Source organism: Triturus cristatus, chromosome 5_2, assembly GCF_964204655.1.
Source record: "Triturus cristatus chromosome 5_2, aTriCri1.1, whole genome shotgun sequence".
NCBI lineage: Eukaryota > Metazoa > Chordata > Amphibia > Caudata > Salamandridae > Triturus > Triturus cristatus.
Genome location: NC_140588.1, coordinates 802,058,856 through 802,081,938, shown reverse-complemented (window position 1 = coordinate 802,081,938; position 23,083 = coordinate 802,058,856). Strand labels below are relative to the sequence as shown.

The 23,083-nt window shown below is 46.7% G+C and overlaps 1 protein-coding gene across 5 annotated transcripts in view; it reads right to left on the bottom strand.

Moving 5' to 3' along the window:
* Positions 1-23,083, bottom strand: part of ATP11C (ATPase phospholipid transporting 11C (ATP11C blood group)) — an 804,025-nt gene that overhangs the window by 357,726 nt on the left and 423,216 nt on the right. The window lies entirely within an intron of this gene.

Here is a 23,083-nt window from a genome sequence, read left to right as displayed (position 1 = left end):
TTGTATATATATATATATATATCTCTCAGAGTGTTAGTTTATACCTCATAGGAGCATAAGGGATGATGCACATTCCTCCATAATTTACGAAAGTGACGTCAGGCCTGTGAATGCATTTAACCCATCGGGCCCTCGTCGGCTTTGCTTCCCTCAGCCTGCCAGCATGGAAGCATGGCAGTATATTTATAGACGGACGAGGCGTCCGTCTCTAAATATACTGCCATGCTTCCATGCTGGCAGGCTGAGGGAAGCAAAGCCGACTAGGGCACGATGGATTAAATGCATTCACAGGGCTCCTTCACCCTTCTTCCTGTCCAGCATTCAAACTGGGGACAGTAAACAAACAACAGTCAATACACACTGTGGTCTAAGTAGGTTACTACAGACTCGAAATAGCCGATAAATTAAACAGACTTCAGGGGGCACGGTCATGCACACTTACTTTGCGAGGCTAATTTGCAGCAATTCGGTTCCGGGCCGGGCCGCCTCGTGGCCGCAACAACTCCTGCTGCAACTCAAGCGCGCCGCGGCCTGTGCATTCTTTTCAGTCTCCCCAGACTCCATTCCACTCCCGAGAGCCGTAGAGGTGGCGCGCGTCCTTGCTGCATTTTCAGCGCGGCGTGGGGGCTGGCTGAAAACGATGCCCAGGGCCCTCAATGGTAGCGCTTACGCGCGCTACAAGATTGACGGCCCTGGGACCCACTGGGACTCTGACACTACTGTCCCGCCACGGGCCACCAGTGCAGTGAGGCCGCCGCCCCAAAAATAGTGCCGCCTGGGGCGGACCGCCCCGACCGCCCCCCCCCCTAGCTACGCCAGTGCCAGAATCCCTTGCAAACCTCAAAAATTGCCAAAAAAACCACATTTTCCCCATATTTCTGTGCTGGAAAGTTCTGGAATCTACTTGGATCCCCAAATTTCCACCCACCCAGTGTTCCCCAAAGTCTTCAGAGAAAAATGGTACCTCACTTGTGTGGGTCGGCCTAGTGCCCGCGACAGGAAACTGCGCAAAACGTAACGTGGACACCTCAATTTCGCTGTGAAAAATGACCCTTGTTTGGCAAAGTGCCTAGCTGTAGTTTTTGAACCATAGCTCTGCCGTCACCTAGGGAAACCTAGCAAACCTATACATTTTTGAAAACTAGACACCCAGGGGAATCCAGGATGGGGTGACTTGACTGCCTCCCACCAGGTTCTGTTACCCAGAATCCCTTGCAAACCTAAAATATTGCCAAAAAAAACAAATTTTCCCCACATTTCTCTGGTGGAAAGTTCTGGAATCTGCGTGGATCCACAAATTTCCACCCACCCCGCGTTCCCCAAAGTGTTCCGAGAAAAATGGTACCTCACTTGTGTGGGTCGGCCTAATGCCCGCGACAGGAAACGGCGCAAAACGCAACGTGGACACACCTCAATTTCGCTGTGAAAAATGACCCTTTTTTGGCAAAGTGCCTAGCTGTAGTTTTTGAACCCTAGCTCTGCCGGCACCTAGGGAAACCTACTAAACCCACACATTTCTGAAAACTAGACACCCTGGGGATTCCAGGGAGGTATGGCTTGCGTGGATCCCCTAACGTTTCCTTACCCAGAATGCCCTGCAAACCTCAATTTTAGCTGAAAAAAATCACCTTTTTCACACATTTTTGTGTGGGAAAGTTGTGGCATCACCGGGCTGACACAAATTCCCCACCACCCAGCGTTCCCCCGGGTCTTCCGATAAAAACGGTGCCTCACTCGTGTGGGAGGCCCAAGTACCCGCGACAGGCAAGGGCCCACAACATAGTGAGGCGACATGAAAATTGCCTATCTCAAAACGAGCTGGTTTTGCAAGGGGGTCACTTGGGTTTTTGGCCCGGTGCTCGGCGGCCACCTAGGGAAACCTACCAAACCCACACATTTCTGAAAACTAGACATCCGGGGGATTCCAGGGAGGTATGGCTTGCGTGGATCCCCCAACGTTTCCTTACCCAGAATGCACTGCAAACCTCAAATTTAGCTGAAAAAATCACCTTTTTGACACATTTTTGTGTGGGAAAGTTGTGGCATCACCGGGCTGACACAAATTTCCTACCACCCAGCGTTCCCCCAGGTCTCCCGATAAAAACGGTGCCTCACTCGTGTGGGAGGCCCAAGTACCCGCGACAGGCAAGGGCCCACAACACAGTGAGGCGACATGAAAATTGCCTATCTCAAAACGACCTGGTTTTGCAAGGCGGGTCACTTGGGTTTTTGGCCCGGTGCTCGGCGGCCACCTAGGGAAACCTACCAAACCCACACATTTCTGATAACTAGACATCCGGGGGATTCCAGGGAGGTATGGCTTGCGTGGATCACCCAATGTTTCCTTACTCAGAATGCACTGCAAACCTCAAATTTAGCTGAAAGAATCACCTTTTTGACACATTTTTGTGTGGGAAAGTTGTGGCATCACCGGGCTGACACAAATTTCCTACCACCCAGCGTTCCCCCGGGTCTCCCAATAAAAACGGTGCCTCACTCGTGTGGGAGGCCCAAGTACCCGCGACAGGCTGTAATGGTGGCGGGGGTGGGGGCATTGGCGTGCCCGTTTCGAGCAGCCTCCACCCTAAATAAAATCCATCACCCTAAAGAAAATAGCGCGAAAAAAATCCCTGGCGTCAAGTGGGCTTTCCGCCCTCCCCGAAGGGGCAGATTAGGGGCCAATGCCCCATCTGCCCCCCAGGGGGGGCAGAAAGGCTGTAATGGTGGCGGGTGAGTGGGGGCATTGGCGTGCCCGTTTCGGGCAGCCCCCACCCTAAAAAAAAAACTAAAAACTAATCCCTGGTATTTAGTGGGCTTTCTGCCCCCCCGAAGGGGCAGATTAGGGGCCAATGCCCCATCTGCCCCCCGGGGGGGCAGAAAGATTGTAGTAATTGGGGGGTGGGGTGGGGGCATGGGCCTGTCCGTTTTGGTCAGCCCCCACCCCTATTTTTTTTTTTTTTTTAATTCCCTGGTGTCTAGTGGGCTTTTTGCCCCCCCGGGGGGGGCAGATTGGGGGCAAAAAGACTCAATGGTGACAACGTTATTTGGGGGGAGCAAAGGCCCTTGCCCAAGGGGCCGCACCCCCTCCCTGGTGTCTAGTGGGTGGATCCCTGCTTGGGGATCGCAATCCTGTGGCGATCCCCAAGCAGGGATCCACTGGGGAGATTCTCCCCTTTCCAACGATACCTCTCCCGTCTTTCTACGTGCCCAGGGGGCTGAGATAGCCCCCTGAGCACGTAGAAAGTGAAACTGAAATGAGCCTCTTGGCTCATTTCAGTTTCACTTTCAGTTTCAGTTTCCTCCTTTCAGTGTAATGACGTCGGCGCGACGTGCGCGCCGATCGTCATTACACTGAAAGGAGGGGGGGGGCCTCGGGAGCTGGGGAAGCTCTTCCCCAGCCTCCGAGGCTATTTTTAATTAAAGGGAATCCCTCTGGTGCCCGCAGCCTCATGACGTGCTGGACTCGTCATGGGCACAGCGCGACTGTGCTCCATGACGAGTCCAGCACGTCATGGGCACAGAAGGGGTTAAATAATTTTTTTTAATTTAACTTACTCTGCCCGACAGGACCCTCGGAAGACGGACGCACCTGCCCGTTGTCCTTACTTTGGATTCATAACTGACGGGGCCAAGGATCCACCCATCCTTTCCAACCCACAACCCTCGTTGCTAAACTACCCTGATGTATTAATACCCGGATTCGACCGGGTTGGAATTATCACCGGTCTAGCGGTGAGTTCACACTAGAGTTTTCTATTTTTCTTGATCCTCCGGTTGACTTGCGTGTCTATATTTCTTAGCCCTAGACTTATTTGCTATGTCACTTACTTTGTTCCCTCTCCCCAGATCTCGCACGTACTTTATTGCTACCGTCAGGTATTTTACTACCTCCGCCTTCCTCTAATTGGCAAACCCCCGCATGTGCACGGTCACTCGCCTAGCATTTACAATATCTTTTCCTTTACACACTTTCCTATTTTTTCCTCTGAGACTCTTGGGACCTATGCACAAGTACAAATGTCCCTACAATGTTATGTTATATCACTTGATGTCACTATACTCTCACCCACTAACACGTTTTTACAATGTTGTGATTATGTCTTTAGGGATACAATGGAATATGTCCAGACGCACCAGGCGCACCTTGAGTTATTATTATTTGTCATTAATGTTGTTACTCACTCGCCCACGAGGAATTTCTATTGGGAGTGCTGTGAAGTCACTGATTTATGCTCCCCCTTTGTTTTTCACTATTCTTATAGGCAGGGGTCTTCAAACTGTGGGGCGCGACCCCCAGGGGGGCGTGAAGTGATACAAAGGGGGTCGCGCATTCCCAGTCACACTTCTGCCGAGGCCCATGGAACTACAGGGCTTCAGCCCCCCTCCTCCGGTCGTGTGTCTCAGCCGGGGCTGCTGCAGCTCGGCTGGGCAGTGTCTGGAGTCTTATCTCCGACACGCCCGAGTTTTTGACAGGTCGTTAAAGACCATTTGTATATTTACATGCCTTTGCAAGCAGCTTACTGAAGCTTAGTTTTTTTTTCTTGTTCCAGTACCCCCTGGGCTGCCACTCTGCCTATTCCTTACATTTAAACAGTTCTACGAAACTCAGCTGTGAATAAAACTCCAGGAATTTAAGAATGTCACAGTTCAACAACAAATGAAATTAACCAAGATCAAAAAATCGTTTAACGCTCTAGCGCTCAGAAGTGACAGAAGGATGGGATAGCGCTGTACAAATAAGTGAATAAATGTTCATACAGACTTCAAATCTCGTGAGCAAATCACGGAGGGATTGCACAGACTTTCCTTTATCTGAGGTCATTAAAGAGAAGGCTGTTTTAGCAGGGATCGTGTGCAGTAACACTTATTTTACATGGTGTTTATTGATACTGCTTGTCTGAAAACAGCACATAAGCAAGTTGTCCCTTAATGAAACAATTTATCTGTGCATTTGTAAAGCACTAATATTCGACCTTTCATCTAATTCCCAGGGCTTCATATATCTTAAAAAGTTTTTTTTCTGTACACAAAGTGTTTTCCACTTTTGCCAATTTCTATTATAAGAATAATGTATCTTATAAAAACATTATGTACAAGTCCCATTGCATTTCAGCACTCCAACTCGTGAGAATTTGGTCCTGTGGATGTGCTGGAGTTGTAAACATTTTAAAGCACTGAGGGTCAGATTTACAAGAAAGTGATGCATCTGTACAGATGCGTCACTTTCCCTGCGCCACCCTTAGAAACCCTTGTGCCACCATAGATGCGCCGTATTTACAATACGGCGCACTATGGCGCAAGGATTGACAGATGCGTCAGAAATTCTGACGCATCTGTTGGCGGAAAAGTCACACATTGATGGAGTCGTGTCGCAAGCACGATACAACTCCAGCAATGCGTGCTGAGGCCTATTCTCACTACACTGCGTCACTACTTACGCCTGCTTGAAGCAGGCGTAAGGTTTTGATGCAGTGGTGTCCTAAAAGTGGTGCAGTGAAATCTTGTAGATTTCTCTGAGCCACTTTTACGAGGCCTTCCTGCGTGGGAACGCCCACCCTGCATACTTTATACCTGGTGCAGGTATATTGTGACGCAGGGCTTTACAACGTGACGCATCTCCCTAGATGCATCACGTTGTAAATAGGCCGCATTGTTTGCGTCACTGTTGCGTCAAAAAAGTGACTCAACTGCAGCGCAAAAGTCAGGCAAGGGGCTTGTAAATCTGCCCCTGAGTATGTAGGCTTCGGGAACAGTTTGTTAACCTGCGCCATTGGCAGAGCCAAGAATCCAGGCTTTTTGCCCCCTCCTGCTCTGGGACCAAAACTTATTGTGCTGCCTGGACCAGAGCTTGAGTTTGATGAATATGCAGACTTAGATGTAGATTCTTGGTGGAGCGAAGCAAAGGAGGGTGCAAGTTCCATAACTGCGCGGCCTGCACCAAAACAGAGAGACAGACAATTCATGCCTTCTTGAATTAGGGAACAATAAGCAGAGTGGTACAGGCCGAGAGGAGCATACCGGTCCGACCCGTATGCTCCGTGAGGAGAGATGAGAGGATGAGAGAGGACGGCAAAGGAGTGAGAGAATTCGATTGAAGACGTCAGGGATGAGGAGAAATGTGAAGTGCCGAAGGGAAGTGCAGACACGCAAGAAGTGAGTGTGAGCAGAAGGTGAGGGCTACTGTTAAACTTTGAGAGAAGTAAGCTGAGAGATGATCTGTGGCCTAAAAAGATAATTTGATGCGACAGGGGTGAGGGACAGCAGCGATCGGGGAAGAGAGGGAGTGCTGGGGTGGGTGCTGAGCAGTGATTAATTTGTAATAAAACATGTTCCAGGGCCCTCACCAGTATTTATCTATTTGTACTCTTGTATAGCGCTGGAAGTCAACCCCCGAAAGGGTATCTCCGCGCTTACGCTTTACCAAGGAGCCAGGATCTTATACTAAACAGAGAAATGAAGGGGGAGAAACCTAGCAGGCAACAAATAAAAACGTTTTCAGGGACTTCTTGAAGGATTGAAAATTGATAATATTTTTGAGAGCAGGGGGCAGTGAGTTCCAAAGGATGGGGCCTTTGTAGGACAGGGCTCGCCCTCCCAGCCTAGCTTTTTTTATCCTAGGAACCTGGAGTTGTTGCTGACTGCTGGAGCGCAGAGTACGACTGGGTTTGTAGGGTTTGAATATTTCTTTTAAATATTTGGGTCCATTGCCAAACAAACAGCTGTGAATAGTGCAGCAGATTTTAAATTTCACACGCTGTCTAATTGGCAACCAGTGGAGTGTTATCAGGAGGGGGAATGATGGAGACCTTGGCTGAGCGTTGAGAACTAGTCTCGCAGCAGTGTTCTGGACCACCTGTAGTCTCTGTAGTTGTTCCTCATTTGCCGAGACCAGCAGGCCATTACAGTAGTCCAGTCTACTTATAACCAAGGCCTGGACGAGAGTCTTCCTATAAGAATCTGATAGAAATGGGAAGACTCGTCGTAGCAGTCCAATGACCTGGAAGCAGGAACCTGCTACTTGATTTGTGTGCTCTTTAAACAGAAGTGATTTGTCTAAGCGCACACCGAGATTTTTGACAATCTGTTTGGGGCTTGGGGTTGGTCCTAAATCTGGGGGCCACCAATCCGGGGACCACAAAAGTGTGGCCTCCCCAAACAGCATTACCTCAGTCTTGCCTACATTACACTGGAGGTGATTAGTGGCCATCCAGTAAGATATTGCCCTCATTCCGTCCGCAAAAGATTTTTGTATTGCGGGCATCAGGGTTTTAAAGGGGAACAAAAGCTGAGTGTCGTCAGCGTACGACACAGGGGTGAACCCATGAGATCTTACAATATCCGCCAAGGGGGCCACATACACGTTGAAGAGTGTGGGGCTTAGGCATGAGCCCTGTGGCACTCCCTTGGTGAGCTCCCTTGAGATAGAATGGTGGGAGCCCAATCTTACCTCTTGTTGGCGATCCGAAAGAAAGCTTTCCAGCCAAGAAAGAGCCACACCTTCTATTCCCCTCTCCCTCAGACGATCGAGAAGTATCTCATGAGACACAGTGTCGAAGGCAGCGGATAAGTCTAACAGCACTAGAATCATTGAGTTTCCTCCATCCAGTGACATCTTGATGTTATCAGTCACTGAGAGGAGGGCAGATTCTGTGCTGTGATTGGGCCTAAATCCAGATTGAGAGAAGTCTAGGCCCTCCGCTGCCTCGATGTATTTGGACAAGTGAGTGTTTACGTGTCTCTCGGTCATCTTGCTGAGAAGGGGTAGGAGGGAGATGGGTCGGAGGTTGGAAAGGTCGATCCATGGAATTGCTGCGTTCTTTCGGATAGGGTTCACCACTGCTTTTTTCCATTCTGTGGGCACAGATCCTTCTCTAAAAGAATGGTTGATCAGTGTTTGAATATGGGGCCTAAGCAGATTTTGCAGGGAGGCAGTTATTTTAGCTGATAAAAAATCATCTGGGGATCCAGATTTTATATGGCTCATAAGGGAGGTGAGATCTGAGTCATTGACTGCTGGGAATATCGTAAGTGTGGTTTTACTCCGTGTGGGCAGGATGGAAGGGGAGAGAGAGTTATTACTATTTTCATTGGAGACCAATAAAATTTTGTCGTAAATCAAATTGATTTTATTTTCAAAGAACAAGGAGATTTCATCGCATAATTGTTGGGAAAAGTCATCAGGGCTTTTGCATGCGGTAGGTTTTACAAACTCCTGAAGAATTTTAAATAATTCCTTGGATCGATTTCCCCTCTTCTGCGAGTTGTTGAGAGAGGCTATTCCTCCGAGCAAGTTTGATGTTTTTGTAATATTTAGTCTGGGCCTCATGATGTGCTTTCTTGTTTTTTTCGGTTCGTGTTTTTCTCCACTTCTTTTCCAACCTCCTACATTTTTGTTTTTCTGTTCTAAGCTCCTCAGTATACCATGTTTCCTGTTTGGTGGCAGGGTATTGTTTGTGTAATTTTAGAGGTGCTATTTTGTCAATTGCTTCTTTGAGGGAATTGTTGAATTTAGTTAAAACGGTCTCTATACTATCTGTCTCTGTGGGAATGGGCTGCTTCCATTCCTTTTGCAATTCCTCTACGGTGACTTTATGCCACTGTCGACGCCAGACAGGTGGTAGGGAGTTTTTATTGGAGGGCTTATCCGCCTTAGATATTGAGAATTTCACGATGAAGTGGTCGGACCAAATTATTTGAACCGGGGAAAGACATTGTACTTTGGGGAAATTGGTGAATACCAGGTCGAGAAGGTGACCACCTATATGGGTGGGCTCGTGGTTTTGCAGAGTCAGACCGAGGGAAGATAATTCATAGACCAGGGAGATTGTTTCAGGGAGTGCGGGATTATCAATGTGGACATTAAAATCGCCAAGAAGGAGGCCACTGCAACTTTAACCACCCACCCATTGCCTGGCCTGCATGGCCAATGACCATACCTATGCAACTACCAACCATAACACTTGTACAAGTGTGACTACTCAGACTATTTCAAGCCCCCAAAGCTATAAGAATGGCATGGGTGTCAGGAGGTTATCGTTTTTAATGTGTATTGAATTAATAAACAGCTGTTATGCTCATCTCTAAATTACACAGACAGAGCCACCATGTGGCAGACGGTCATAGTGCCAGTGCGCACAGTTAGGTGCCAGTGCAGAGCACCAGAAACCACCTGCTCAAATTAGGCACTGGCGCTGAGGTAACAGGGGAGAGGGACGTTGGTTCAAGAAGCTGTGGAAGAACAAAGGGTAGATGTGAAAGATTAATGGGGGGACTGGAGAGGTGTAAGATACAAATAGACACAAATTTGAATGGAGAGACTTGAGGTGAATGAGAAGTGCTGAGGGGCACGAGAGGTGATGGGGCCAAAGAGGCGATGAGATAAATGCGGGAGTCTGTTAGAGATGAGGACAGTGAAAATACAGAATGGCAAGGGGTGATTAAAGGTGAAGTGAGAGGTTGCATGGGGAGAGTTCAGAAGTTGTTAAAAGGGGTGAAAGAAAATGGCCTGCAAAGTGAGAGAGGGATCCTAGGTTGGGAGACGAGAGAGAAGAGAGGGATGGAAGGGAGGGGGTGAGAGGAAAGCAGCATGGGTAAACTGCATAACTCTGCACAAGACCGCCAGGGTTTTAAGGGACCCCTGCTGCTCATGGCCAGGGCCAGGTGACCTTCTAATGTGGCAGCACGTATTTCTGCGGAGTGGAAGGCCCTTCACAAATGTTGACTAGACATCTTTCTGATGTTAATTGCTGTATTTTGGTTATAAACTGGTACTGATGTGGTGAAATCTTTCCTCAGTGTTACTGTGTGTAAAAAATGTCAAAATAATGAAGCAATGCTATTCCAAAATACGCTGCATAACATAATATTATTTACAGTTTCTTTCCACACAATTTAGTCAAACCTGTCGTGTAATTTGGTCCTCATCTACCTCATAATTCCAGTAGCCCTGCCTACAGGTTTAGACATTTTTGTCAGGAGGGGGTCCTCACACCTGAAAATATTGACAGGGGGGTCTCCGCATCCAAAAGTTAGAAGACCTCTGTTATAGGGTTTCCACACTTAGAGAGGTGTTTCCTTTTGTCACCTCACTTATGTAACCCCTACATGTCATTATGATCGTGTACCGTTTACACTATACTATACTATACTATACATCTTGTGTCTTTCCCAGCCCTGAAGAGTCACGGGTTACCACCCAGGTGACGAAACACGTGTCGGCTGGTGTTCTTATTTGACCTACTCCAAGACTTGTATAAATATTACCTACTATAAGAATCTACTGGTGTCGACCTTTGCAACTCTTTCACATGAAGTACTATAGTTTGTGCATTGACATTCTGAATCATTACCTTGAACGTGTGCCCAGGACTTGGTCTCAATTATGCAGAATCATTGTCATGCCTGCCGTTAGACTAAAATGTCACCCAAATTTATCTTTCTAGGAACTGAGACAGCATCAAGTTCCTTAATTAATGACATAGCTACACCATCTAATGCGATATTCATCTCGGTCAAATGTCTACCGATCACCATATCCAGGTTAAATAAAAACTCATACAGATATGTTCATAAGGAAACATCTCAGATGCATACCTCGATGCACATAATCTATGTCAGGCTTTCCTAAACCGGCAATTCCAATTTCTGATAAGATTTAGTATAAAAGGATGGCTACTTGACCACTCGTCAAGTGAGGTAGTTTGCCCAGGTTATCACCTGAGAGTCTGCTAGAGAAGGGTTCAACAGCTGTCAGTACACTTCACATCTTGCAGATGTTACATCGCGCCTGAAGTTGATAAAGCCAAGCCCGGAAGAAAATCTGACCGACTGCCACCGCAGCGTGTGTTTGCCCTTTGCGGGGAACACTGTCTTCATGCCTCCACTGATAAAGAAAGCCTTTGGTGTCAACAAGCGATGCATTGCGTATCTTTTCCTAAGAAACTCTAGAATGCAAGTTGGTCTACCTTCTCTCATAGTATATCACATAGAAGTAGACATTAGAGCGTTAGGTTTTAGATAGGATTTTTAACAATGTTAGAAATGCTCATTTTATTCCCGTTATCAATAACCTTCCTGGTTGCTGTTTTTATAATATTCTGTACAGATGTTTTAGATTTACTGAGAAACAGTAGTAATAAATACGTCCAACTTAAGGTGTTCATTCTTCTTTGTGCAGTGTGTGTGTGACATTATGAATAACCAAATAGGTTGGTTATTGTTCCCACAGTGCCCCTGATCCCTTTAAGGGAATGTTTGTAAACCTACAGCAATAATTCTATGTCAAATATACATTGAATAGGATATTGCGGAGCTACATTAACCTCTTTTTCACATTCATCATGGTTGATTGAAGAAAGTTCACCTGTGTAACCCTTGTGTGGGAAAGCACCTCTTGTAGCGTTACGACAAAGAGTCTCATTACGATGTCAGGCGGAAACATTCTGCCAGACACCGTCTCGGATTCATAAATCGACCGACTCGCGGTCGGTGGTTCCGCCCGACACTGTTCAGTTGGAGTCCCATTGTTCCCTATGGGAGCCCGTCCGTGTTCTGCCCGGCAGCAAAGGATCCTATAGGGAAATGGGCTGTATGTGTAAAACCCTGCACCTTGTAGTGGGCACCCCATTGTGCCTGCCACACAGTGCAGAGTTTTTGAGAAGGGTCCCTTAGGCATCCCCTCGGCCCCCACACGGAGGTTTAAGGATGAAGTGGCCTTACTAGGAGCCCTCAAAGTCACTTTCCGACAGCCTTTTCGTGACGAACAGGCCGCCTGAGAAAGGCTGTTGGAAATCAATATCGTAATTGGTCAGTCAGAAATGCTGTTCATAGAAGTGCACAATGCGTTTCTGACTGATACGAATACTCTGAGAGCCAGTCGGAACCGATTCAAACTAACCACGCAATTTACTTTCTGACCGCGCACATCGTAATCGGTCGGGCGGATTGTAAATGACCGAGTCGGTAGGAAGGGTTCTGACACGGTCCAGGAAATTCTGACTGTCGGGCAGAGGCTTTCCACCCGACATCGCAATGAGGCCCAAAGTCGTAACTTGCGCAATAGATTCAGCTGTCAAATAGCCTCCCTGTATTACATGCTGACCAGCTTTCTGCAGCGTCAGATGTCTATTGCCAAGTTACCTGACGTTAGTGGACTAGTGTTTACGAAGCAGACGTTCTTTCTGGATATGCTTGGCTTCATTTAAGGTCAGCGTCTGCGTTCCTCATTATGGACTCCTTATTTGAAGAGCCAAGGACATCTTAGGAATGGCATATAGGTGCAAGGGCATCTTGCCTAAAGGGGATTTTGTGCCCAGTCCTTTAACTTTTGCTTTGAGAATGAGCAGGGCAGGAGTGAAATACGGGAGGTCTCCCTTCAGTTGCTTATTATAGTGAGTGATGTCCTTCAGTGAATATCTAGGCATACATAGGTGTGTTTGTTTTTTAAATCTCTCTTTGGCTTCAACAAACGTTTTTTTTCTATACTTCATGAGTCTATATACAATTGAGCTTGATGGCACTACCACCTGAATCTAGTGAATTTGTTTACAGTTTGTGTTTTTTTTTTCTTCTCCACTCCTGATGAGATGATGGTTTACGTTCTTTTTCAGGTGGCAAATCTAAAGTGTACATACCACATCTGAAGCTAATTTACACTGGTATGCTTTCACCCGATGGACTTTTGGTAAATATTCAAAATGTTGTGAATGTGCTTGATGGGAAAGATTCTCACCACCAAAATGGTTTAGGTTTAGAATTGTAGTCACTGTGTTTTCTTTTTTGTACGTGCAGTGCTTAAATTAGGTGATATTATGGTCCTATAGCCCTTATGAAATGGCCCACATTAAAATGTATTGCTGATTTGCACATTTGTACTTGTACTGTCCGTGGTGGCACGAAGGAACCAACCCCCGGTACGAGCTGTGTTCAATGCTCGGCGGGCAGGAAGGTCTTGTGCACCACTTCCGGCTGTAGCGCTTCAGACGCACGGGGCAGCGGTCTAGTTGCTGCACCCGGCGTCGGAAGAAGGCGCATAAATTGAACGCAGCGGAAGCGCGCAGCGGGCGCGCCGATGGCATCCCAAAGGCGCTCCTAAGGCAAGCCCGTCTGTTCCCGTCCGCAACAGAACCCCCGCACCTCTTCCCCCAGGACGACTTAGGTATTCTAGTGCACAACTGCTGCAGCTAAATCACCACCCCAGGGCTAACTGTCTTCATCATCTATATGCAGACAACCCGAGCTCCAAATGCCCTCACTGCCCCTTCACATTTCTCTCCCATTCCCGGCCACCCCCTTCCTCAAGCTCTGCTTATAGTATCTTCCTTTTAAATTGTAGATCCCTTCCCAAGCACTCCACGGAATTCTCGTTCCTCTTACAAGATTCCTCCCCTGAGGTGCTTTTCTTAACTGAAACCTGGCTTAGCGCTTGCTCTGATCCGGATATAGTACAAACTCTGCCCCAGGGGTATGTGATTCAAAGAATGGATAGAACATCAGGCAAAGGCATGGGAATCGCGATTATCTATAAGGACCACATTTCCTGCCGCCTACTCGGCAGCCCTCTCCTGGACTGCGAGAATGTTCGCTTCTCATTAGAACTCTCCCCTCTCCTCTCACTCTCAGGCATATTGATCTATCACCCACCGGGCGCAGTAGGTTCCTTTTGCAACTCCGTGGTAGAAACTACCATCAATTTAGCTAGCACTTCCGCGAACTTTAAGCTTCTGGGTGATCTCAATCTTCACTTTGATGATCCTAGATCCACAGTAGCAGCAGAACTTGCAAGGACCTTGCGTCTGTCCAGCTGGTGCAAAAAGTTCTTCTTCCTACACACTCGCAGGGACACTGCCTTGACCCAGTGTTCTCTAATCTTGAGACTATCCAGGGAAATGATCCTATCCCTATCCCCTGGTCCGACCACCTTCTGGTGCCCCTCTCCCTGCGCCCTCAAACTCCTACCCCCCAGTTCATCCTCTTTGGACCCTCACACGCCCCTGGCCCAAACTCCCCCAGGAGAATTGGATCCATGAACTCGAAAACAATAGACCGCAGTTGGTCCCCTGTCCAGACGCAATGTATAACAATCTCTGCAGCTGGATAGGTCCTCCCTAAAGTACACATCACCAAAAAGTATGGCTCACTTAAATCACCTTGGTACTCAGTTGAACTGCGCATTGTGAAGCAGAGATGTAAAATTCTAGAAAGGAACTGGAGGAAAGATTTTGCAGCCGACAGCAAGCTCATCTATAGGAACGCTATACACACATACAGAGAGAAAATGAAGAAAGCTCAGGCAGCCTACTACGAGGAAAAAATTCGGCTAGCCGCCAATTCCCTGAGAGAGACCTTTGTCATCATTAAAAGGCTTCTAAAAATCCCGGTCCCCCGTCCCCACAGACCCCCTTGGAACTCGCTGCGAAAACCAGGCCGAGTTCTTTGATAACTATTCAGAACATTATAAAAACTCTCCCCCAAATCGACCCTGTATCGATGAGCCTCCCAGTAGACTGCCCCCCCCCCCATCACTCACTGCCAAGAATGCTTCCCCCTCTCCCCTTGGAAACGTTCCTGACACTTATGCCTACAGTAAAAAGCGGTTCACCAAGAGACCCAGCGCCCATGCACATCTTAACCAAAGCTGCATCCATTATCGGTCCTACTATCACCCACACCATCAACTCCTCACTTTGAACAGGAATAGTTCCCCAACTTTGGAAAGAAGCAATGGTTAAGACCCTTCTCAAGAAGCCACACCTTGACCCCTTAGATTTGGGCAACTACCGCCCCATCTCTCTTCTACCTGGGATCTCAAAAATCGCTGAAAAATATGTAAATCAGACCCTCTCTAATCTCCTGGAAACCTCCAACTTGCTACATCCAACCCAAACAGGCTTCCGGCCTAGGCACAGTACGGAGACTGCTCTGCTGGTAGTTGTGGAGGAAATCAGGAAAATTCTAGATGCAGGAGGTGCGGCAGCCATCGTCCTTTTGGACTTGAGCGCAGCCTTCGATACGGTGAACCACCAGGTCCTGATACACCGTCTCGAAAATCTGGAAGTATTTGGAACCGCCCTGAGTTGGCTGCGCTCCTTCCTCATGGGACACTCGTTTCAGGTTTTTGAAGAGGGCATAAGCTCCAAACCCCGTCCCCTCCAGTGTGGCGTACCTCAGGACTCATCCCCGAGTCCTACGCTTTTTAACGCATATATGGTCCCTTTGGCATCAATTGTGGCTCCATTTGGGATCCATATGGTCACCTACGCCCACGACACCCAACTGGTCGTAGCCCTAAACCAATCTTCTCCATACTCTACGACCCTGAAAGCCTGTCTTTCGAAGGTGGTAAAATGGATGGGGTCTTCCCACCTGAAACTAAATGGAGGAAAGACCGAGGTCATGATCCTAGGTAATTTCGACTACACGTCATTCAGAACCTTCTGGCCAGCATGCATGGGCCCAGTTCCAACCCCTAAGCATGAAATTAAGAGTCTGGGCATCTGGCGAGACCATAACCTGACATTTCACGTGCAAGCCAGCAAGACTGTGACAATCTGCTTTGGCCTGCTCAGAATGGCAAGGAAGGTTCTCTCCCTGCTCCCTCCCCAAGCCAGGAAAATCATGGTCTAGTCTATTGTGCTCTCCAGACTGGATTATGGCAATGCGCTCTATCTGGGAGCCCCTACCTCAGTGATAAATAAACTACAGATCATCCAGAACTATGCAGCCAGACTGCTGTCAGGAACACCCAAATTTCTCTCCGCAAAACCAGCCCTTCGTCTCCTGCACTGGCTTCCCGTGAAAGAGCGAATAGGCTTCAAATCCCTCTGTATCGTCCATAGATCCCTACAGGGGATAGGCCCTCCCGTGATCTCAGCCATAGTTCATCCATACAAAGCAAGGAGAAAGCTTTGCTCGGATGACCTCCACCTCATCGAGATCCCCAGAATCAAACAAGCTAGAAATGGTGGCAGACTCTTCTCTTTGAATGCAGGCAGACTTTGGAACACTCTTTCGCTCCACCTCCGGAAAGAGGCTAGCCACTGCACCTTCAGGAAACACCTCAAAACCTTTCTATTCCCCTAAATCAATTCATCCTTCCGCGTCCACCCGTTAACCAGTCACGCCTAGCGCTGGGAGGCCTCCGGGTAGCCATGCGCTCTACAAGTGTACCTTTCATTTCATTATGGCAATGAAATATGTTGGTCACCCATAAAAATTGGTCAGTACATGTGATGTGGTCTTTAATCTTGTACCAAGGAATGGATTATTAAAAGGGTTAACAGTTCCCTATATGCATTTTTACTGTCGGGTCAAGTGGCTATGAGTGTGGGGTCGAATACCCCCTTCTTTTGAGGGCCTGATTCCATAATCAGCAGAGGGTTATTTTACGTGGTTCTCTCTGCGTGTAAGAATTGTATGGGGTTGACTTTTTTGCAAATGAAGGAGATACACCTATGAAGAAAGCAAGGCCAGTTGGGACAAGCAATCAAATAGGCTTACAGTGGTAACTGAAGTGATGCGCCTCTTTTCTCCCCACAAAAGCACTAAACCTTATCGAAGTTGCCAGATTTTTAAGAATTAGACACCCCAGAGGAACCAGGTAATGTAACTGGTCCATACCCCGCCAAAGAATATTTTTGTAGGTTGTTAATGTTTAGTGTATACTAGGGGTGTAGGAAGAAGGTTTCTCGTGTTGATATTGACAAAAGGTGGCATACCAAATCAAACCTCCCAGGCTTTTCAGAGCCCCTTCTTTGTTCTGCTTGAAATTAAAAATACTAAAAGGAGGTTAAACTTGCTAGTCCCTGCCACGTTTCATATAGATCCCTCACAAAAAGATGCCAAAGTTATTAGTAAATCAAAAATGTTTAATCCCATTCCCCTTTTTAGGTCTCGTGAGCCAAAGGCTCTAAGAGACATTTTATATCTGGGCTTTTCAAAGTGCTGCCGTGGCCTAAAGCTACAGTGCACGTGAACGTGCACGCGCGCAGCGCCATGTGCCCTTCGTAGCGATCGTGATCACTTTCACTTTCGCGGGCTCCTCTGTTGCTGGCATTCCCCCCTCCCCTCTCGTTTGTTTATTTTCTCTGGCTGCACGCATAGCCTGTTCCCACCTTCAATGAGCAATGGGTCGTTTTAAATTGCCCTGCCAAGCGCTCGCGCCACGCTCCGCCGGGCTTGTTTGTTTTCCTTTCACTGCTGTGTCACTTTCAGTGAAAGCCCCTCCCACTCCCTCCTCGTCAGCTTCATGTTTTTTTCCAGCGGCGGGCTTGTCTTGTGTTTTTTTACCCATTTCCCACGTCATTTGCCCCCGACTTGTATACGTGGGCAGAACTTCAGGTACTGACTGCCCCGTGCACGAGTGTCCGAAGACCTGATTACACCACTCATAGCGGATTGGCGCTTGCTTTCTGCTCTGCCCCACGTCTCTTCGTCACAATCGTTTACTTTGTCCATCTTCACTCTTTCATGTCAAAATGATAATCAAGCTGCTTCCCTTCTGCAGACACGACAGGGTAAACCCAAATAGGCAGTGCTTTGAAAATACACAAAAACGCATGTCTTTGCAACCCAGACACTTTTGTTATATGCACGGTCGAGCTGCTTTTCCACAAATGATAACCGTACAGGAACAGGGCTTTTGGAGTCTCACATTGCAATGTATTTTTTTTTTATTTCATTCAGTATAAAGGATAGGATTTTGAAACTAAGAGCTGCGCAAAACGGTACTTGTGCGGTCTCCTTCTGAAAGACACACTTCAGTGCAGAGCACACGTCGTAATGACATCACTTTTTTTTCTCCATATATCATCAATTGGGTACCAAAATATCTCAACGTTACAATATTTTGAACAGGCATATTAAACCCAGAAATTACACCCCGCTCTTACCTACTGCCGTCACGGGACAGCAAACGCAGGGACCACCATGGGCACCAAAAGATCTAGCTACGCCACTGGCTGGGATGTGAACTGGGTCAGAGGCAATTGACATGCACCCTCCATATGGAAGCGTCAAGGCCTGATGGATAGAGGATTGCAGTGACTTCAAAGCATATCTGTTTTTGTCAGGCTGTCACCGGTCCTGTCCTACCAGACATTAGCCTTGCAAAATTGCCCCTTTTCTCTTCCCTCACGTGCCCTTCCTTCTGGAGTATGCCCGGCTAGTTCATCATACGATGAACAGCTTTAAAGTTCACTTTTTCCTCTGGCTACACAAGAGTACCCAAAAGTCAACATGCTTTTATTGTAACTTGGATTTGCAGGCTTCGTCACTGGGACCCGAGGCCCACCGGCCGCCGGGATGTTCTTCAGAGGGTAATTTTCATATTGTCTCTTGGAAAAACATCTGTCTCTCGAGGCTAATATGCAAAGGGCGGGCACCGATTGAGAGTAGACGCGGGTCTTGTTTGTAACTGTACCATTATGCAAAGCACTTCACGTGGCGCCACGCGCTTCTCTGTGCACCCTGGCCGGTCGCGTGCATGGGATGTGCGTCATCAGCTCTGAGTCCAGGTGTTTCTGTAGGGAACGGGCCGGGGGCAGGGAGGGGTGCTTGGCGCGCAGATTTTAAAAGATAGAAAGCCCTGATGTTGATTTATACCCCATGACAGAGTAGGTGACTAGAATGTTATGTTACAGAGATCTGTGCAGCGTTGCATTGCACTAATATGACCTCGCAGCGCTGCCCGAGATGAATCTCATTGAAAGTGCCTGTTGGTTGCAAGGGGTGTTTAAATACATTAATCGAACGAAAAGCAGAAGAAGTGACACCTGGGCACATCTACCCGCCCTTCATCACCACGAAATCCCACCTAGAGCTGTATTGGCAGTACGAATTCGCAAGACCTGACAGATAGTCAGCGGCTCAAAGATTCCCAACATCTATGATATATGTGTATTGCAGCCAGCTTTCGCCTGGTTACCCTGTAATTCTAGCGGCCCGGCCGCCGCCGGGGTCACAGGCTTGTTATCAGCTGTGTACTTCAGCACAAAACCATCAGCGATCGGGGGGCGCGCGAGGCACTTCACAAGGCCACCCCCGCCATTCAGGTTGAGCTGAGGCCTTTAGCCAAATGCTTACTCGCGTGAGGAGGAGGCGCGAGGCTAGCGTAAGACGGGCTGATAATACAGGACAGAAGACTGGGGAGCGGTGTGTGCTAGGAGCATTAACCCCCTGCGCTGTAACCAGCATGCGGCATTTGTACACCTACCAGTGTGTCAGTGGGTGCACCGGGTGAGGCTGAGCCCCACACACACTCGGACCCCCTGCTCGCGCGGCTCAGAGGTGCACCTGGGCACAGGGTTTAGGGAAGACTCTTTGTATGGCACAGACCCCCTCGGAAGGGAGTGTGCATGAGGGGAGGCGAGGAGGGTGGGGCTGGCTCAATAAAAAGAATGGGTTTGCTTTTCTCATCACCACCCCAGCGAGGTATAAGCAGGCTCCCCACGGCCCTCATTGCCTATGCTCTTTGTGTACCCCTTGTGAGTTATGCTTAAGGAGTGCAGCGGGGCACGGAGGCGGGAAACCTGTCCTCTTCCGTGCGCTGTTCTGCATTTATCCTGACTATTTTTGACAACTTAGAAAAACAAGCATTTGCAATGCATTAGGTCTCGCATTTACGAGAGTTTGAGCTATTGACATTGCAAATAACAATGCCTATTGGCATTGTCATTTACAATGCCAATAGCTTTAACTCGTGTAATTGCGAGACCTATTGCATTGCAAATGCTTGTTAACTTTGTCCCCCAAATTAATTGGACATCCTCTCTTTAACGTTGCACCATCTTTATGGCGTGGCTCTAAACTTAGCATACTAATAGAAAACAAACCCTTCCTAGCTGCAGCCAAACTGCGTGCAGATTCATCACACACTACCACACTTATTAGCAAATGAACACTCCCTCCCTCTTTATTTGGAAAGCCTCCCTTCATTGACATTTACAAATCTGAAATTACCAATAGTAATCTGATCATACTAAGTGTCTACTAAATTTCAGGCATATTCTTCAAACGGTGTTATAACCAGCCAGGTTGCTCATCAACGGACACCTTTTATTAACCCTAAAAATCTCAAAAACTACTAAATGGATTTACACTTAATCAAAAATGCATGCTTTCTGAGTAAAGTTCTCCTTTCATGCCAAGTTTAGTGTTAATCTGTTCATTTTATTCTCTATCTTTCAGCAACATGTTTGTTCAAATTGGTCCACAGGGTCAAAAGCTGTAAGAAAATAAAAAAAACTGGCTTTTCCATGCAAAGGGCATCAGTTGAAGTGCAGTTTCACATTAATACCTAAAAACCACTGGTGAGGAGCACAATCCTTACTCACACAACAGCTATGCAAACCACAGATCACACACCAAATGCAATGCACCACAACTCCACTTTAAATGTGTTTTAGGTAAATTTCTAAGGTTTTTAAACATCCTTGGAAGTATTATAATCAAAGCTAACCTTAACTTTGGCTGTGCGCAGTGGGGCTGGCCGCAGGGCCTGGTCTCCTGGCCCTTTGGCCAATACTCCAGAGGTAACCAACCCCAACTGTGCACGGCTCCAACCAGGCCCTGTGTCGAACACCACGGGTGTGGCCAAACTGAGCTGCGCACTACCAAAGAGGAGGCCACAGGGCCTTGACCGCATTCAGACCCTGTTCCCACCAGGCAAATGCAACAGTAGTGTGCTCAATACTGGTTTTCATGTTTGGTAAAGGATTTGAGGTTCTAGGTTAGGTTTGAAAATCTGAAGGTCCAGGATATGAAAATCCAGTGAACAACTCCCAAACCCTGCAATAAAATTGTTTTTTGATAATCATTTTATTATTCATGAAGGGGAGGCGTAGACCCTTATGAACAAGGGCTCATGGTAGGCTCACTGTGCCCTTTTATGCCCCTTTTCTTTTTCCTCAAACAGTGCTTGATGCACTGCCTGCGGTGAGTAATGGCCGCCGCAAAAGTCATTTTTCTGGGATGGCAGCCTGTTCAATGTTCCGCAATGGACAACAGGAGAAAAAGCTCCATTGTCCAATGGTTTGTCTTTATTGTTTTAAATGGATTTGCAAATCCTTTGCAAATCCCTGGAGGATCCGCAAATGAACAGTCCAGATATATCTACAATTTAACCTCTGTAGTAAAAAAATTGAACATTTTTTTAATGGCGAATTTTTCTAAAAAATTCCCAAAATTACCAAAAGGATTTACACCAAGCCGAGTCAAGGCACTTCCTTGAGTGAAGTTTTATTTACTTCGCTGCCTCTATATATACACAAGTTCTTGCAGAAAATACCACAAAAAAGTATTTATCCTTTGATGGGTTAGGTAAATATCCATAGCGTTCTCAGTGAAAATAGTTTGAATATGTGTAAACAACAAGTTTTTATCTTATTTTGAAACAGCTGGTTCATTGTTTGTATACGCTAATACAGGAAAAGGTTGCAGTTTTAAGAAATTGTTTGCTGGATATAGTTTTTCGAATTTGAGGAAACGGTGGTAGAAAAAAATTGAAAACTTGATATTTTTTAAACCAGAAACATCATTAATATGTACAGCCAAAGCAAACACACCTTTCACTATTTACCGTTTATGTTTATGGAGGCACACATGTACTCACCAAGGTACATTAAAGCACAAAACACAGCAATATTGCAGCACTGCAACATAAATATATATATAGTATAACACATAAAAGAAAGAGAAAGGATAACTAGGCCCATTCATTTAATTTTCAAGCTATGGGAATTATTTGTGATGAGAGTTGGACCTTGGTTTTAACTCCCCGGTGTTATGTCTGTTTCCTCTGAACCCAATACCCTAGTTTGACTTTTATTACATTTTCTTTACTTTAAAAGTCTCTTACGATTAGCTTTGTATGTAGAAATCGGAAGGTATAGTTAAGGAAGATCTAGCACGAGATGTTATTATGAACTTTACAGACTTTTTTACATTGTGTTCACTGAATAATAAAAGCACAAAAAAGTTATTGCTTAATGCATATTCATGTTCATTTAGAAAAGACCGCCGGTTCCAACCACCAATCCACAGAGCACTCATCGGCGATAAAAAAAAAACACCGTCAACGCAATCTGCTACAAATACATTCTGCTGAGTCTTGTCGATCAGTTGTGTACACAGGTGTGTATCATTACTTTGATCCCAGTTCTTGCACCCTGGGCTCTAATACTGCAATCTTCCGCCTCTGTCCACATGGACACATCTTTGAATCAGGTTGCAATTAAAGGGACTGTGGCAAATTTCCAGGTCACTGCATTATTGCTTTGGGAAACGCGCTGACTAGATCAATCTCCCTGCGTTGGACCAGGACTTTCTTCAGTCTCCTCATGATGCCAAACAAGCAGATCCAGTGGCTGTGCAGGCCAGTCCTGCCCGTCCCCTAGGATAGCTCTCCGATCACTGCATGCCAAAAGGCTCCATTACGTGCAACTCCAAACCATTTGGTAAAAACAGTGTCATTATTATCACAACTAGGGCATTTACTGCATTCATTCAGATGTAGTTGACAGAAGCGCCTAGATGTCTAGTAAGTCTTGTGTGGGTTGTGCAACAGAAAGAGTGTGAACCGTACATTCCAAGACAAAGAGTGCTCAAAGCAAATATCATTCCACCGTTTTGCCCTGCCGTTGTTCATTATATCAAAAAATGAACTTGCAGAGGTAAATAAATGTCATGGTGTCATTTGGTGGTTAAGATGTTGAGGTAGCCTTTACAAGGTTTCTAAACAGCTTGAATCCTGGACACTGAACAAAGCAATGAGGTGGGTGTAAATGCACTCTTTACTAACTGTTAAAACAATACCATATCTGAAAGAAAACCCTCTTTGACGTTGTCTGCAGTGAAGGCTGAATGTGATAAACAAAACGCGTTCTGAAACTTTAAGATGACCATGAAAACGAGTCGAGAACAAGCATCACCGTGTAATATTCAACACAGTAAATGACAGCAATGGAGTTCTGCCAGGAGACTCACTGGAAGGCCATACCTGAGAAAACGGTGAAGAGATTACAAAGAATGTAAAGAAATATTTCACAGTCAGAAAGGATAAATAAGGCAACTGTAAAAGTGATGGAAA